At 43.2% G+C, this 17,965-nt stretch overlaps 1 long non-coding RNA gene across 1 annotated transcript in view; it reads left to right on the top strand.

The window, feature by feature from the left end:
• Positions 1-17,965, top strand: part of LOC143983436 (uncharacterized) — an 80,830-nt gene that overhangs the window by 30,019 nt on the left and 32,846 nt on the right. The window contains exons 2-3 of the long non-coding RNA XR_013274608.1: positions 1,032-1,117; positions 3,564-3,702. This is a non-coding gene — a long non-coding RNA (uncharacterized LOC143983436). The remainder of the gene's footprint in view (positions 1-1,031; positions 1,118-3,563; positions 3,703-17,965) is intronic.

Below are 17,965 nucleotides of genomic sequence, written 5' to 3'. Positions count from 1 at the left end.
ATCCATCGGCACGACACGGGACGGAGGAGGCACGGGACGGAGGAGGCACGGGACAGAGGAGGCACGGGACAGAGGAGGCACGGGACAGAGGAGGCACGGGACAGAGGAGGCACGGGACAGAGGAGGCTCGGGACGACGGCGGCTCGGGACGGAGGCTTGGGACACAGGTAGGCTGGACACACACACAAGGCTGCACGGACACACACACACACACACACACACACACACACACACACACACACACACACACACAGGGATGGATGGATGGATGGATGGATACACACACACACACACACAGGGATGGATGGATGGATGAATACACACACACACACACACACACACACACACAGGGATGGATGGATGGATGGATACACACACAGGGATGGATGGACGGACACACACACAGGGATGGATGGATGGATGGATGGATGGACACACACACAGGGATGGATGGACGGACACACACACAGGGATGGACGGACACACAGGGATGGACAGCCATGTCTCACCCTCGGCTTATACACGAGTCAATAAGTTTTCCAGTTTTTTGGGGGTAAATTGGGGGCCTCGGCTTATATTCGGGTCGGCCTATACTCGAGTATATACAGTATATATATATATATATATATATATATATATATATATATATATATATATGTATACATACACACTCTGAATTCAGTGTAGCCTATATATACAGTGCATTCATAGTTACATAGTTAGTAAGATTGAATAAAGACACCAGTCCATCCAGTCCAGTTCAACCTGAGTGAGTGTCTACAATTGTCCCTATCCCTGTACATTGCACACTCACATCGGTCCCTACCCTCAAGGAGCCCACAATCCAAGTGAAATTCCCTCTCTCTCCTGGCACACCACAGCGGTGTGCCAGGAGAGAGAGGGAATTGCACTTGGGAATTGACACTGTCTGGAGTGCCAGTTCCCAATTCAGTTCATAGGCACCTTGCAATTCAATAAAAAATTGTTTTTGGAAAGTAAAGATGTTGCATATAAACATGTATGTCTTGCAGCACTACCTGCATGGCATCGGACGTCTGTTCTTCTATGGGTTTCCTCCGGATACACCCATTTCCATCCACAGTCCAAAGATATGCTGGTAAGATAATTGGATCATTGTATTATGTCTAAATTGCCCTAAGTATGTGTATGTATGCATATGAGATAGGGACCTCATATGTTTAAATATGGTTTACAGGTAACTTGTATGTGGGCCACTATCTTCATGGTATACAGTATAACTGTGGATTGATATGACTGAATATTTTATATAAATATAGTTATGGACTTTATGTAACATTACTGTACTTATGAATAGTAATTATATGAACATAATTCAGGAAAATTAAATGCTTTAACAATAGTTTCCTTTTACAGGTTCAGATCAGTTTCAGTACTGGATTGGCATCTTGCTGTGCTCTGTTTTTTTTTTTTCTTTAGAACTTGTTAAATCATTAAGAAAAACAAACAAGCAATGGAAATCAATGTTGATTTGGCAACACATTGGATAATAAATATTCACTCTTTAAAAAACAATTATATAGTTCATTTAGGACGATCTAATTGTTTCTGGTTTATGCAACATAAAATACTATTTTGCACAGTTCCACTCTTAGGTTATTCATTGTGATAAATTTGACTCTTACATCTTTATACAGAACATGTCTCAGTTAATTTGCTTCTGTAAAATAGGATATGTTCCAAGACCTGGAAATAACCTGCTTAGCTTATTAAAGCTAATCATTTGCAATAAAAACATGAAGAAAATATCAACTTTAGGATGTACTGCCAGCTGAACCATGCCATGCAGTTTAGGATGATTTCATATGTTTTGTAAGCAAACCTCCCATATGTCTGATTACTTCATTACACATTGAAGAGAGGATGAACGCTCTTATTTTATACGCATTTGTACACTAGATATTTTTTTTTGTTTTCATTTTTTTGTACAAGCTAAACATATAGTAGAAATGTGCTGCATTCAATCATATTCCAGCACATACTGCAGCGCGATCAGTAATTGATTTTGTTGTCAAATTTCTGGATATCGCAAGAAACACCAACAAAGCAGCAAGAAGGAGCAATGCAAACTGGTGCTGAGAACCGTCTAGACAGAGACAGATGGGATTACCTTCAGCCAATGTCATTCAGCCCTGATGTGTAGAAAAGCCTCTCAGTTCAAGCTAAAGTCAAAATCCCAATCAGGATGCTAAAGACTGCGTAGTTCAGTTCTATTCCCTGGAGTGTAAGCTGAAGTAATAAATGGTTTATGGGCCAGAACACATCTGAAGCTTTCTGAGTTCTACTTGGTTCAATTGCTTGGGCTATAATTGTATTCGTACTGTACAAACATAATCTGATTTGCCATGAACTGTAATCAGAATATTACTCTTCCTTTGACCTTTCTCAGTATGGCCTTGATTCACTACAAGCTGACAAAAAGGTGTGGTAATACCACTAAATATTATCGCAACATATTACACAGGACTTGTGGAGCGTGATTTCACAATTGTAAAAAATTTGCATGCAATCTGGAGCAACATACTGTATCTTTTTCGAACTACAATATACAAAATAACACTAAAATATGTGAACAAGCATTTTTATTTCTTGACATACAGTAAGTGGTAGATTTACCTACGAAAGTTGTGTCCAATGGTATAATTTTTTTTCTTCAATTGGTTTATACTTATAGTGGAAAATCTGGAAATCTGAAGGATAGAGAGACTAGGAAAATAATTAATAAACAAGTAAACATAATAACTATAACATCAAGAGTAGTGCACAGTATTTGTTATAATACTGTATCATGATACTGTACATATAAAAAGGATATTGGGGAACTGGAGAAAGTGCAGAGAAGGGCAACCAAACTGATAAGAGGCATGGAGGAGCTCAGCTATGAGGAAAGTTTAGAGGAACTGAATGTATTCAATCTTGAGAAGAGGAGATTAAAGGGGATGTGATCAACATATACAAATACATAAGTGGCCCATATAGTGAACTTGGTGTTGAGTTATTCACTTTAAGGTTATCACAAAGGACAAGGGGGCATGTTTCACATCTAGACGAAAAAGAAAAGGAAAGGATTCTTCACAGTAAGAGCCGTGAAAATGTGGAATAGACTCCCTGCAGAGGTGGTTCTGGCAAGCTCAGTAGATTGCTTTAATAAAGGCCTGTATTCTTCCCTAAATGTACATAATATAACTGGGTACTAACATTTATAGGTAAAATTGATCCATGAAAAATCCGATCACCTCTCGGGGATCAGGAAGGATTTTTTTTCCCCTGCTGTAGCAAATTGGAGCATGTTTTGCTGGGATTTTTTGCCTTCCTTTGGATCAACTGAGGGTGAAGGATTGTGTATGTGGGATTGTATTTATTTTTTTTGGTTCAACTAGAGGAACTTGTGTCTTTTTTCAACCTGACTATGTAACTATGTAAAGCAATAAATGCATAAAAATAAATATGAATATGTATTTGGTGAATTCAATTAATACATATAAAACATAATCATAAAATGTTGCATTAAATCTATCTTACAGAAAAATTGTCCATAGGAGAATAAGCCCGGTCATCCAATTTTGAAAGGACATATGGCTCCAGCTGACAACATGCTACTTTGAACATTGTGCTGTTATTGAGAGATATAAATGGAATCACAGTTCTCTAAGGTGTTAAAAGGTAATGTGATTGACTGTACCATATGCCTGCTTCTCCATTCCTGGCCTAGTAATGTAACAAGGCCAGCAACAGAGGACTTAAAGAAAGCCTGTATAGAGAAACATGTGTTGGCTGCTATTGCTGTGCTCTCCTTCTGAAAAAGTTAATTGTCTGGCTGTTCATGGCTTCAATGCTTTCTGAGTCACTGACTGTAACAAATGTGCACCAGGTGATATTATAACATACCTTTTCCAGGCTAGTCACTCTTTTATTTTTTGTATTTATATTTTTTTATTGTTTAACCTTTTATTGAGATTTTCAAAGACAAGTACAAAAAAAATTCCTCATTGGTAGGGAAAAGTGAATAATGACATATTTTAGATGCAAAAACCAGTAGTCGTACTGTAATGACCAGGTTCGGTCACTCATTTTAATAAGAGGTCAGCAATGGCAGCCTACACATTTCTCTTAGTTTGGTTCATTTAATTAAAATTACATTTTGCCATGATATTAAATATGACAATGAAAAAGTCAATTGAAGCCTCATACTTCAAATAGGGATTTTTTTTCTTTAGTATCATGCTCAGTGAATGTTATGCATCCTATGATAACTCCTGAGGTAGTCTTCGTTACACATCAGTGTGATGGAGAGGAGGCCATGTTAGTGTAATCCACGAGCCTTTCAAGTTCAGGGTTCATGGATTATACAGAAACCCTTTTGGAATTTCCTGGCAGTAGCTACAGATAGCAATCTGTGCCTACTAACTTAATATTTCTAAAGGTTTTAACTAGTGGTAGGTTTATTAACCACAGTTCACACTGAATAAAATTATCACATTGTCTACCAATGCTAATTGATGTCTGATCCATTCCAGTTTGCTAATCATTTTTCATCTAAGCCATTAACTGTAAACAAAATATTTCAATTTCCTGGACCTGGCTGCTTTCCTTTATATTTTACACAAGGTAACCTGAATACACATAACTGAGGCCTGGCAAGATAGACATGTATTTATTTATTACTTTTTCTTTCAAAAGTAAATAGCATATCTTAAAAAAATATATGATTTTTCTGGTTACAACAAGGATATGCATTTTTTAAAATGATTATTTATTTATTTATTTAAAGAGGAAAGTAAGGGTCATAATACATTATCTGGACATTATTATCATTGCTGCAAAGAAACTGCTTTCAAATTATTACTCTGTGTGGACAGTTCAATAATGCTTCTAATACAGATCTGTGAAGTCACTGTTTTCCACCCAAGTTTTATCCCATGTTGAGTCCTGATGAAGTAGGAGTGCTGTAGCCCCTAAAATGTGCTGGCTGTTTCTATATGACCTATTTACAAACAAATAAGTGGGGTAAGAAAAGTGGGTCTTGGACTTGGGACCTGGGTCTTGCTGTGCAATGACCAGAATATAATTATATCAATTTTGGGTACATCCCCGGGGGAACATCAAGGAGCTTCCCGGAATGGGGTTAGTGCAAGGGTAGACCACCAAAGTATGAACTTTTATAAGTTTAATGTAACGGATTCTTATGAACTATTGAGATATGATAGGGACTTCCCGTTTTCACCAAAATGCTGGGATGCAAATGTTAGCAGCATTTACAAGATGCATTAAAATAAGGAGAAAGGTGTTATCACGAGGGATTGGAAGGTCTGTTAATTAATATGTGAGTGTATCGACCGCCTTTCAGATATTTGAGTGTTTGTGACATTCCTAGAAAATGTGAAGATAGGTGCCATCACCCTCTCCACATCATCAACAATTGGTACTGATGGGGAAAAAAAGAATGTGAACACTAGGAACCCTGTACCACTGCATCAAGAGTTTGTACCCCACTTCTTTTAAATTATTAATAATCAATGATTTGTGTTTGTAAAACATAGGTATTTTGTCTATTTTTTTCCCCAGATAAAACTTAGTTGAAGGTCTTTTTCCCATTTGTAGGAATAGGAGGAGTGCATGCTTTATGGACAATGTGGAATATAATTAAAAAAGGACATGTCTTATAAGGCCCCTGTTCAGTACACATGTTCTATGCCTATACCTGTCCACTACTCTTCCCAAGTGAGTAGCTGTGTATTGCAGTGAGATCTCAAATAATCCCAGTCCTTGATATAGTTTTGGCATGTAAAGAACAGATTGTCTAAGCCTTGGGAGCTGCCGTGTAAAATTTGAAAAGGTATAATTATCTTGCTGGTAGAATGAGGTAAGAATATTCATAGTGCACCCCATATTAAGATGAAACTATTTTTATTATGTGGAAATATGCACTCACATTTGAATAGCATATACAGAGTATTCCAGACAACAATATGGAGATCCTCACTGCGCTTCCGATTTGCGCATTACCAGAAGTGCTGTCACAGGCTCCATCCAATGTGTTGCATCACTAATTATGTGACTATCTTCAGGGGATACCCTGAAGAAGTCACTTGATTAGTGATTCAATGCATAGGGCAGAGCCAGTGACGTCAGTTCTGGTCATGTGCAAACCTGAAGTGTGGTGAAGATCTCTATATTGTTGGCTGAACTACTGCCCTGTATATTTTATTCAAATGTGAGTGCATATTTTCACATAATAAAAATTGGTTAATCTTAATACAGGGTGCGCTATGAATACTCTCCACTCTCTTTGAGCCACTACCGGACGTAACTAAGCGGGCACAGATTCCTTAAAGGAACCATGCATGTGAAGTATCTGAAAAAGGCTGGAGGTGGAGCTGCATAGATCACCCAACATAAAGCCCAAATTACATATGTTTTGTAGGTCCACTAAGAAGGTAAGCAGCCATTGCACCTAGAGGTGGAGTGATAGCATTGGTAGTTGGAACACAATGACTTAAGTGTATATGAAGGTTTGTGTCACTATATGAACATTTGATATTGGTTGAAAGTGAAAGTATTGACACTTAAACAGACATTGATTTTTGTTTTATAAGAATTCAGTATTGCATTTTGAATACTATACAAATTTGGAGGTTTAAGTGTGGTTAACGCACATTATTAATTTTACGCTTTGCTTACCATTTATTAATGGTTATACTTTATTGGGGTAGTATGTGAGTACACTAATAGTGGTAGAAGCAGTTCCGCACAATTAGACCCATTGAAGGGTATCATATCTAAACACATTGCATAACCTATGTTAGGGGTTGCACATTTATTTGGATAAGTTGTGGTATACATAGTAGCACACACATTTTCTTTCATTGAATATTCTGGATAAGATATTCATCTTAATGATGTCATATCTGCCCAACCAGGAAACTGTATCAGGAGGAAATTATTCCAAGTTAGTCTGGATTTTCCGCAGGCTGGAGAAAAGTGTAAAGCATAATCCCTTGCCAAGTACCAGGATATACAGTAAATACCTAGTTATTAGTCACAGTCTGGGTCCATTTAAATGGGAAGTTTTGTTTAATGTGGGGTAGCTCCATAGCTGGGAATTTAGAGTAGAACTAAGACCCCTTTCACATCAAGGCACTTGAAAACTGCCCATAAAAAGCTGAGCGCTTTTGCAATGCTTTTCAGGTGCTTTTGAGGAGTTAGCAGTGCACTTTTTTTGAAGGTCACATGACTCAAAAAAACTGCTGCAAGAACCATTTTGAGGCTCTTTTGAAGCACTTTTCAGAAGCTTCCTATTCATTTCAATATAAGGGTAGCTTTTGAGGCATTTTTTTAGTGCTCCAAAGATGCTGCTGGCAGAAGTTTTTTTCCTCCTTGCCAGCGCACCGCCCCAGTGTGAAAGCATCCATTGATTTTAATGGGAAGCAGTTTTCTTGAGCTTTTCAGGTGCATTTTTAATGCAAAAGCGCTTGAAAAACTCCTCAGTGTGAAAGGAATCTTAAACATTTTTTACTTTAGATAAAGTAAGGGAGTGTTATAATCCCTGTCATTTTTTGCTATCTGTGTTCCATAGGGGACACCAAACAGGAAGTGAGAGTAAATCCAGGGTCAACAAAACTAGTATCCCCATTGGAAGATTTCCCCACTATTACTGTTCTGGTGTAAACCCAAAACCTAGTTTTTTCTGTTACCTTCACTTTCGAAGATACCAGCAAGCATGAAAAATAGAGAAGGTGAATCTCGCTAATGGGGGCACAGACAGCGATTAAAACTGACAGGTGTTCTAATCCCTCTCCACTCTATCCAAAAAAAGTTTTATTTTTATTAGCACTTTAAGCTTTGTGGCTTCAAATTTCTGATAATTAATTAGAAAAATTGACATGGAGCCATAATGTTAACCTTCAGTCAATAAGGAGGGTATGTAAGGTAGCGTGTGTATTACGCTATGCAAATGACACCTCCTCCATTTGTTCCCCATTAACTGGTTGAATGCCAAGTGTGGGTTACGCCAGGCAATGAACAGTCAAGTGTGTGTTGTGTTGAATGCAGAGTTCTTCTCAAAGACATTGTCCTACACACTTTAACAGGTGTATGTGTTGTATTAGGAGGGACACACAGAGCATATGCCTACTCCATCAGTACCTCACTCCCAGTAGCAGAATGGGGTACTGCCGAGCACAAAACATGGACCTGATACATGCTCAATTTAAAGCAGAGCTCCACCCAAAATGGGAAGCTTTGCTTATCTGCCACCTCCCCTCCTCCGCTACATCATTTGCACCTTTTGGGGGGGAGTGGGTACCTAATTTGACAGGTACCCTCTCCCACTTTGGGCTGAGTTTGCCACAGTGAAAATTGTGAGTATCTAAATATTGTGTGTACCCAAAAATTGTGTGTATCTGAGTATTGTGAGTATCTAAATATTGTGTGTGCCTGAGTGTTGTCAGTTTTGGGAGAACCTGAGTATTGTGAGTATCTGAGTGCTGTGTGTATCTGTGTATTGTGTGTACCTGTGTCTTGTGAGTGCACGTAGGCAGTGAGTACACAAGGGCTGTGAGTGCACGTGGACTGTGAGTGCACGTGGGCTGCGAGTGCACATGGACTGTGAGTGCATGTGGACTGTAGGTACACATGGGCTGCTTGTGCATGTGGACTGCAAGTACACATGGCATGCACATGGACTGTGAGTCACATGGACTGTGAGTCACATGGGGGTTGTGAGTACCTGTGTATTGTATTGTTGAGTACCGGTGTATTGTTAAGTATTAGTGTCGGGAAGCTAGTTGTTAGTTAATTTGTACAGGGTATAATCCCCAATCCTCATTTGATTAGTAGGTACGATGCATGGCGGGTGTGGAGATGTGTCTCATGTACATCTTGAGGCATGTATGCATTCCTTAATCTTCTTATCGAGAGCGAATACTGCGAAGACCCCCGCGACTGGACCAGACCCTCCCACGACTGAACCGGACCCCCTCACAACCAAGAGAGGCAGCGGGTGATCCGGGGACCTACAGCGGAGGCAGAGCGGGACATCAAGGTGTGGGAGCTGGTGTACTGAGGACAGTAATCACCCCACAGATGCAGACAGAGGAGACGAGAGGACATCCAGTGGCACCGGGAGGTGGTAGGCTGACAGGGAGAGGTGGCAGGTAAGTGAAGTGCAGTGGACAGGGTATAATCCCTAATCCTCATTAAATTAGTAGGTACAATACTTTAGCAGGTGTGGAGATGTGACTCGTGTACATCTTGAGGCATGTATGCATTGCTCGATCATCTTATTGAGGGCGCATACTGTTGTGCAAAATGTAAGCATATTGTTTCACTGGAAGCCCAGGTTCTGAATCTAGGGAAGCAACTGTCAGCACTGAGAAGACCCTCCATACTAAAGGAGATTCTGGAACGTACCCGACATGTTCTGGCAGGGGCCAGCACAGATGCGGGTGGAGACAAAGAGGTGCAGACACTAGAAAAGAGTAGATGGATGATAGTTAGGAAGGTCAGGAAGTCAGTGCTGGGACAGCGTGGAGTGAGATGGAGTGTGTGAGCAGCAAGCAGAGGATTGAACCCCCCACTTCAGGGAGCGGCAGAATGGTGGACAGATCCCCCTGACCGTATCGGACCCCCCCACCGGACCGGACCCTCCCACGACTGAACCGGGCCCCTTCACGACCGAGATGGGTGACCCGGGGACCTACAGCGGAGGCAGAACGGGACATCATGGTGCGGGAGCGGGTGTACTGAGGACAGTAATCACCCCACAGACATGGACAGAGGAGGCGAGAGGACATCCAGCGGCACCGGGAGGTGGTAGGCTGACAGGGAGATGCGACGAGTAAGTGAAGTGCAGACCGGAAGGAGAGTGAATGATCAGTGAATCGGCGGCACTGAAGATTACTGACTGAATGTGGACGGCGAGTACACATGGGCTGCGAGGGCACGTGGACTGTGAGTACATGTGGACTGTGAATGCATGTGGGTTGTGAGTGCACGTGGGCTGCGAGTTAACGTGGCTGCGAGTGCACATGGCTGCAAGTGCATGTGGGCTGCGAGTACACGTGGGCTGTGAGTGCACGTGGACTGTGAGTCACGTGGGTTGTGAGTACTTGTGTAATGTATTGTTGAGTACCGGTGTATTGTTAAGGATTAAGTGTTAGGAAGCTAGTTGTTAGTTCATTTGGACAGGGTATAATCCTCAATCTTCATTAAATTAGTAGATACGATGCACAGCGGGTGTGGAGATGTGACTCGGTGTATATCTTGTGGCATGTATGCATTCCTTCATCATCTGATTGAAGGTGAATACTGTTGTGCAAAATGTAAGCACATTGTTTCCCTGGAAGCCCAGGTTCTGAATCTAGGGAAGCAACTGTCAGCATTGAACAGACCCTCCATACTAAAGAAGAGCCGGAAACGTACCCGGCAGATGCTGACTGGGGCCAGCACAGAGGTGGATGGAGACAAAGAGGTGCAGGCACTAGAAAAGAGTAGATGGGTGACAGTTAGCAAGGTTAGAGGGGAAAGTGCCAGGGAGGCTGATCCTGGGCTGGAATATCCCAATAAGTACGCTCCATTGAGTGACATAGGTAAAACCAGTCAGGGACCAGCACTTCTGGAGCTGAGGGACTCCCCTAGCTGCCTGGGGAAGAACTCCTCCAATGAGAGTTTGCGGGGGGAAGTGAAGGGAAGGGAAAGGAAAGACAGCTTCTGGTGGTAGGGAACTTAATTGTGGCTAAGACCTGAAGGGCCAGACTGTATGCTGTCTACCGGGCACTCGGGTTCGGCACATCACGGATCTGGTGTACAGATTACTGGGAGGGGCTGGGGAAGACCTGGCTGTTGTCACCAATGACAAAGTCAGAGGCAGATGGCATGTCCTAAAGAATGATTTTAGGAACTTAGGAGCTAAATTTAGGAAAAGGACCTCCAAGGTAGTATTCTCAGAAATACTACCTGTACCTCGAGAAAGGCAGAGGGAGATTACAGAATAAAACAAGTGGCTGAGGAGCTGGTGTAGTAAGAAGGAGTATGGGTTCCTGGAGAACTGGATCGACTTCTCAGTCGGTCACCAGTTCTATAGAAGGGACAGACTGCACTAAATGAGGAGGGAGCAGATCTGCTGGGAGTGAAGATGGCTGAAAAGTTAGAGGGGCTTTTAAACTAGGTAACGGGGGGACAGTCCAGAGGTAGAGATAGTCAGTGCGGAACATATTCCAGAGGGTAGTATTGGGGGTATTAGTGGTAGGTTATCTAAAGCACATAAACTCAAGGTAAGTATAATAACAAGTCCTATTTGAAATCTCAGAACACCCAATAAGAGGACAGTATGCGACCAGTATAAACTACGTGGCATGTTCACCAATGCCAGGAGCCTGGCGGAAAAGATTTTGTGGGAATTTCAGAGACGGTTCAACAGCAAGGGTTCCCTTAAATCACAGGGATAGAGGGTAAAAAAAAGGGGGAGGAGTATTTCAAGAATAGTGTACAAGTTAATGTGAGAGATGACATCACTAAGGGGGCTAGGGAGGAGGTGAAATCCTTATGGGTAGAGCGTCAAAGGGATGAAACTAAAGGGAAAATAATACTGGGAGTATGCTATAGGACCCTCAACCTAAGGGAGGAGGGAGAGACAGATCTCCTATCACAATTTGGATTAGCAGCAAGGATGGGAAGTGTCATTATAATGAGGGATTTTAATTATCAAGACATAGACTGGGCGGAAGGAATCGTCTAAGGCTCGCCAGTTCTTAAATGTTTTACAGGACAATTTCATGGTTCAGATGGTAGACGCACCAACTAGAAACAAAGCGTTACTAGGCCTACTAATTACCAACAATACAGACCTGATCACGGATGTGGAAATAAGGGGCAATTTAGGAAACAGCGATCACAGATCAATTAGCTTTAGTATAAATCACACAAATAGGAAACATAAGGGGAATGCAAAGACACTGAATTTCAAAATAGCCAACTTCCCTAAACTACGAACCTTGCTAGACGCTATAAATTGGGATACAATCTTAGGAACAAAGAACATGAAGGAGAGATAAGTTTGCTTTAAGAGCATATTAAATAAGGGCATTAGCCAGTGCATACCATTGGGAAATAAATTTAAAAGAGTGAACAAAAGTCCTGGATGGCTTAACTCCAATGTAAAAATGCATATAAAAGCAAAGGAGACGGCCTTCAAGGAATACAAGGCTGAGGGATCAACATCAACATGCAGACTTTACAAAAAATGCAACAAGAAATGTAAGGGTGCAATTAGGGAGGCTAAGATAGAACATGAAAGACACATAGTGGAGGAGAGCAAACAAAATCCCAAGAAATGATTTAAGTATATCAACAGTAAAAGAGGGGGGGGGGGCAGACCTTATTGGTCCCATAAAGAATGATTAAGGGAATCTGGTTACTAAGGATCAATCTTCACATGGGAATCGGGGGCTTCAGTAACCAAAATTGCAGTGTATATCCTCATGACACATCTCAAGATGCACTCTCATGGCTAACAGAGGACAGAATTAGAAATAGACTTGGAAAACTTAACATTAATAAGTCACCAGGACCAGATGGCTTGCACCTGAAGATCCTTAGGGAACTAAGTCAAGTAATTGCCAGACCATTGTTCTTAATTTCTACTGACTGGAACCAATAAGCGTAATAAACAAAGTAAAATTTTTTAGGAGCGCTTCAGGCCTGGGGTTAATTTAGCCTCTCTCTTTTTAGCCTGGGGTTGTTTGTGCGCTAGCTCCATGGCAGCTATGATTTGTAAAAGGTAGTTGTGTTGATGGGTTCTCTCTTTTTTGAGCTTGGTGTCATGCTTAATTAGTAGACCTTTAACAAAATGTTTGTAGGCTGACCAAATGCACATGCAAATTTTTATTATTTTATGTTGGTACCTGTGCATTGTAGATGTGGCACAAGTTACTTCTCTTTGAGTTCCTTTTCTACTCTCCTGCACAAACCATTTCACATAAAATGTTTTATGTAAGTAAGCAGCTGCAGATCAGAGTTCACCGGCGTGCACTGTGCATAATATTAAACTGCTTTACGCTTACAGTGAATCAGATTCAGTGCATATACATTAGAACAGTTTCACATTTGAGCTATTGTCTTGAATCATTGCACTCTGCTTGGCTGAGAATATTTCATTACAGAACAATTTAACTGAATATATATAACCTATGCCTTTCAGTGTCCTACATAAACTAAAATCAGTGCATACATTTGCATCTTGCTGTTCAGAATTCTTCTTACACATGTCCTGGATATGTTGATCAGAAATGAAGGAGAACTCCATGTAAAAATTAGCACAAGAATATGTAAATTAAGCATATCTGCATACAGTGGCACAGTAATGCCGCGTACACACGATCAAACAAGCGGGTGGAAAAGTCCGGCAAACTCAAGTCCGCCGGACAATCCCCCCGTGTGTAGCCTCCGGCATACTTTTTTGACCCGAAAGTACGGCGGACTTAGAAAGTAGTTTTACACTCCAATCTTCCCGCCGGACTCGCATTTCGGTGGACAATCCGGCCGTGTGTGTGCCAGTCCGCCGTACTTTTGAAATGAACGGACTTTTCCTGCCCGGAGAAAAGTCTGCTCATTTCGAGCGCGTCTCCAGGTAGGCGGGCCCGCAAAGGATACGTCGCTGGCCCCGCCGCCTGGTATGGACTTAAAGGGGAACCCCAACGCTGAAAAAAATCGGCGCGGGGGTCCCCCCAGGTCCACATCAGACCCTTGTCCTAGCACGCTACCCGGCCGGCCAGGAAAGGGGGAGCGAGCGAGCGCCCTCCCTCCTGAGCTGTACCAGGCCGTGTGCCCTCAACATGGGGGGTGCCTTGGGGAAGGGGGGCCGCACGGCCCCCCCCCACCCCAAAGCACCTTGTCCCCATGTTGATGAGAACAAGGGCCTCTTCCCGACAACCCTGTCCGTTGGTTGTCGGGGTCTGCGGGCGGGGGGCTTATCTTCGGTTGATGTCACATGGGTTGATGTCACATGGGTTGATGTCACATGGCGACAGTCCCAGCATCCTCCGGGACTGTGACATCGTAAGGGGGCGGGGTCACCATGCGACATCAACCCATGTGACATCAACCGAAGACCCCGCCCCTTGTCCCTATATAAGTCGCCGCGTGCCCGGTCCCCGTCATTGTGAGCGGAGGACTCGGCGAGGCAACATCTGAAGAAGAAGAAGAAGAGAAGGACAGAAGAACGGAAGGCGGCGGCGGTGGCAGAAGACCGGGCCACCGCCTGTAAAAGAGCTAGAAGAAGGCACGGTGGCCCGGCAGAAGAACCGAAGAGGGAGACAAGACCCCCGAAGTCAGAAGAAGGGCGGCGGCAAGGAAGAAAGCCGGGCTCCTCCGCTAGTAAAAGAGCTACAAGAAGATAGCGCAGGAGTCCGGCGAGAAGACCCCCGAAGATGGAAGACCCCCGGAGCTGTGCAATAAACTATTTTAACCCTTGTGTGTTGTGTTTTTTTTGTACTTTATTTTACAGGTGAATGGGTAGGGGTACATTGTACCCCATACTCATTCACATAGGGTGGGGGCCGGTATCCGGGGGCCCCCTTATTAAAGGGGGCTCCCGGATTCCGATAAGCCCCCCACCCGCAGACCCCGACAACCAACAGCCAGGGTTGTCGGGAAGAGGCCCTTGTCCTCATCAACATGGGGACAAGGTGCTTTGGGGTGGGGGGGCCGCGTGGCCCCCCTTCCCCAAGGCACCCCCCATGTTGAGGGCACGCAGCCTAGTACGGCTCAGGAGGGGGGGGGGTCGCTCGCTCGCTCCCCCTTTCCTGGCCGGCCGTGTAGCGTGCTCGGACAAGGGTCTGATGTGGACCTGGGGGGACCCCCACGCCGATTTTTTTCGGCGTTGGGGTTCCCCTTTAAGTCCATACCAGGCGGCGGGGCCAGCGACGTATCCTTCGCGGGCCCCGCCTACCTGGAGACCCGCTCAAAATGAGCGTACTTTCCTCCGCGTGTGTGGGCGAGTCCATTCATTTCAAAAGTAGGGCGGATAGTACGGCGGACTTAGTACGTCGTATTAGTCTGCTGAAAAAGTGCCGTGTGTGGGCAAGTAGCCCGTTCGGAAAGTCCGACGGACAGTCTGGCGGGAAGTCCGCCAGACTAAGTACGCCGGACAGACGGCTACGTGTGTACGCGGCTTAACAAGGGTTGTTGGGGATAAAAGAGCAGATGACCACTGCTGTACACTTTACTGTTGCTCCCCAAGCACACAAAATGTACTTACCTTACATATTTACCTAGGATTTAGGAGACACAAACCAAAAAAAAAAAAAAGAGGATACAACTTAGGAGTTGGGACTTTTCTCATTTTTATCTATTTATTTCTATATTTTATTTATTTTGATCAAATTTCCTACCTTTGTTGCTGTCCAGAAGTACACCCCGGGTATAAGGAGATGGAGGTAGTGGGATTGAAACTAAAGTGTACAGTACAGCCTTCAGCTAAGTGATTTTTAGTACAGCTCTTACCAAATGTTTTGCTGTCACCTACAGCAGTGGTCATCAACCCTGTCCTCAGGGACCACTAACAGGCCAGGTTTAATGTATTACCTTGGGGGAGATGCAGACTAGAATACTGCAATCACTGAGCAGCAAATGATATCACCTGTGATGTATTTCAGATATCTTGCAAACCTGACCTGTTAGTGGACCCTGAGGACAGGGTTGATGACCACTGACCTACAAAATTTCCAAGTGTTATGTATCCTGTGACACAGACCTGAGATTTTGGTCACACGTTGTTCGATTCCTGCAGGAAACTGTATTAGAAAAATACAGCTGATTGCAATTGCTGGAACACCCAAAATTCTAGCACCTAACATTGCAATTATGTCACCACTGTTTGGCAGAGTGACGCCTTGCCTTCAGGTGACAGCAGAGTTCTAGTTCAATAGAAGGAGAAAGGCAGATCAGCAGTATGAGCATTGAGAGAGTACCAGGCAACCACTGAACAACAATTGAACCAAACTTATTCTTGCTTCCACTGACTGATGATAGAGCTTATTTTTCTCACTCGGATGATGGAGCATATGTTACTCCCCTTATGTCAACGATGGAGCTTAATTTGATCCCTTTGACACTAAAGATGAAGCTTAATTTTTTCCCACTGACACTAATGATTGTTCCTATTTTCTCTTACTGACACCAATAATGGGTGTTAAAATATACTTTCAGCTTCACATTTTGCAGAAAATTCCAAGCTGACAGGAGAGCAATCCACGCACCACAACACAAAAAGATTGGGTGCCAGTGGGAATGTGTGTATCTCATTACAAGGGTACTATCCATAGCTGCTAGAGAATGTCCTGGGGGGGAGGAGAAACAACCATTGCAAGTTCTCTCTGAAGTGCTTACGACATACTACTGCTTGTAGTGGCTTAATTGGAGGTAGGCAATAAACAACCAGCTTGCATGACAATAATAAAAAATGTTTATTAGACCACAGTGGTCATGAAAAACAAAACCATGAAAATAAAAAATTAAATACAACCCTTCAGGACTGTACACATATGTCTATGAGTACCAGCTTCACTTCCTCTCATTACAAAATCCCATGGTTGGAAGAGCCTACTTACCTGTGGATGGAGATGGAATCAGCAATTGTGTGGCGGGTGGAGCAGGGTGCCGAAGCTGACAGCCATGGAAACTGCTGTGAAGAGGTAGGGCGGCTCTTGCAATTCTGCTTCATAGCACCGATGGTAGCCAGGTCCAGAATGGTTATGGGTGTTGTGTTGGTGACACAGCCACTGGAGAGCCAGCTGAGGACATGTGTCAGCCTCACGCCAGAGCCTGGTGGATGTGGGGAGAACAGGGGATGGAGGAGGCAACTCAGCCAGGCACCTGTGGATGATGTCATGTAGAGTGCCAAAGCCAATGGCTGTGTGCAGTGATGGAAGGGAAATTCTCAGGGTAGCCTGTTAGGCGATCACCATGACGACGCGTTTTTGCTCAATGGAGCCTTGCCAAGTCACATGATGGATAGCAGAACCAAAGGGCTTTTAAAGGAAAAGAGGAGCCAGAGAAGGAAGGGGAGGGCAGGGAACTCCATTAACCCTCTGTACCCCTAGACACTCTACGTCCAACCTGTGGTCCAGCAAGGGCTCAAATCTAGAAATAAATTATAGTATATAATATCATAATGTATGACCCAAGTGGGGTGAAGATAGAATAGACCCCTGAGCCAAGTGAATGTGATAAAGGGAGTGATAAAGGGGGGTATACATACATACATACATAGTAAGTGAATAAGTGCTGGTGGTGAGTGAGGTAAAATAATTAATTACCTGATAAGCTGGGATGACAGTGATCTATAGGATAGTGTTCAGTGAATAGAGTGAGCTGGTGATACAATAACCCATAACACATGCAGGGGAAGTTCCATATCCCCTGCATGTGTCACGGGTTACTGTGACAGATACCACTTGCCCTCAACATGGGCAGGGTGCTTTGGAAAAAGAAAATGCCAAGTTAGTAAACAATGTAGTGTCTTTATCTGCAGAACAAGTATACAGTATTACCTTTAATGCCTGTTATTTTAAAATATAGAGTAGGGCAGTGGTCATCAACCCTGTTCTCAGGGCCCAGTAACAGGACAGGTTTTATGTATTACCTTGGGGAGATGCAGACTAGAATAGTGCAATCACTGAGCAGCAAATTATATCACCTGTGATGTATTTCAGTTATCTTGCAAACCTGGCCTGTTAGTGGGCCCTGAGGACAGGGTTGATGACCACTTGAGTAGGGGATCTGTTTTTCAGTAAATGTTTTCTGAAAAGTCAGTGTCAGAAACTAAAGTTTTATCCTGACCAGCGTGTTCCAGCTCATTCTCTATTCTGTTAATCTTATCTTGAACTCTCCATAATGTAAATGAAACAAAAACCTTTAATTGATAACG

Source organism: Lithobates pipiens, unplaced genomic scaffold (assembly GCF_037356315.1).
Source record: "Lithobates pipiens isolate NorthernLeopardFrog02 unplaced genomic scaffold, aLitPip1_a1.2 Scaffold_16, whole genome shotgun sequence".
Classification (NCBI taxonomy): Eukaryota; Metazoa; Chordata; class Amphibia; order Anura; family Ranidae; genus Lithobates; species Lithobates pipiens.
This window is presented reverse-complemented; position numbering and strand designations above follow the sequence as displayed.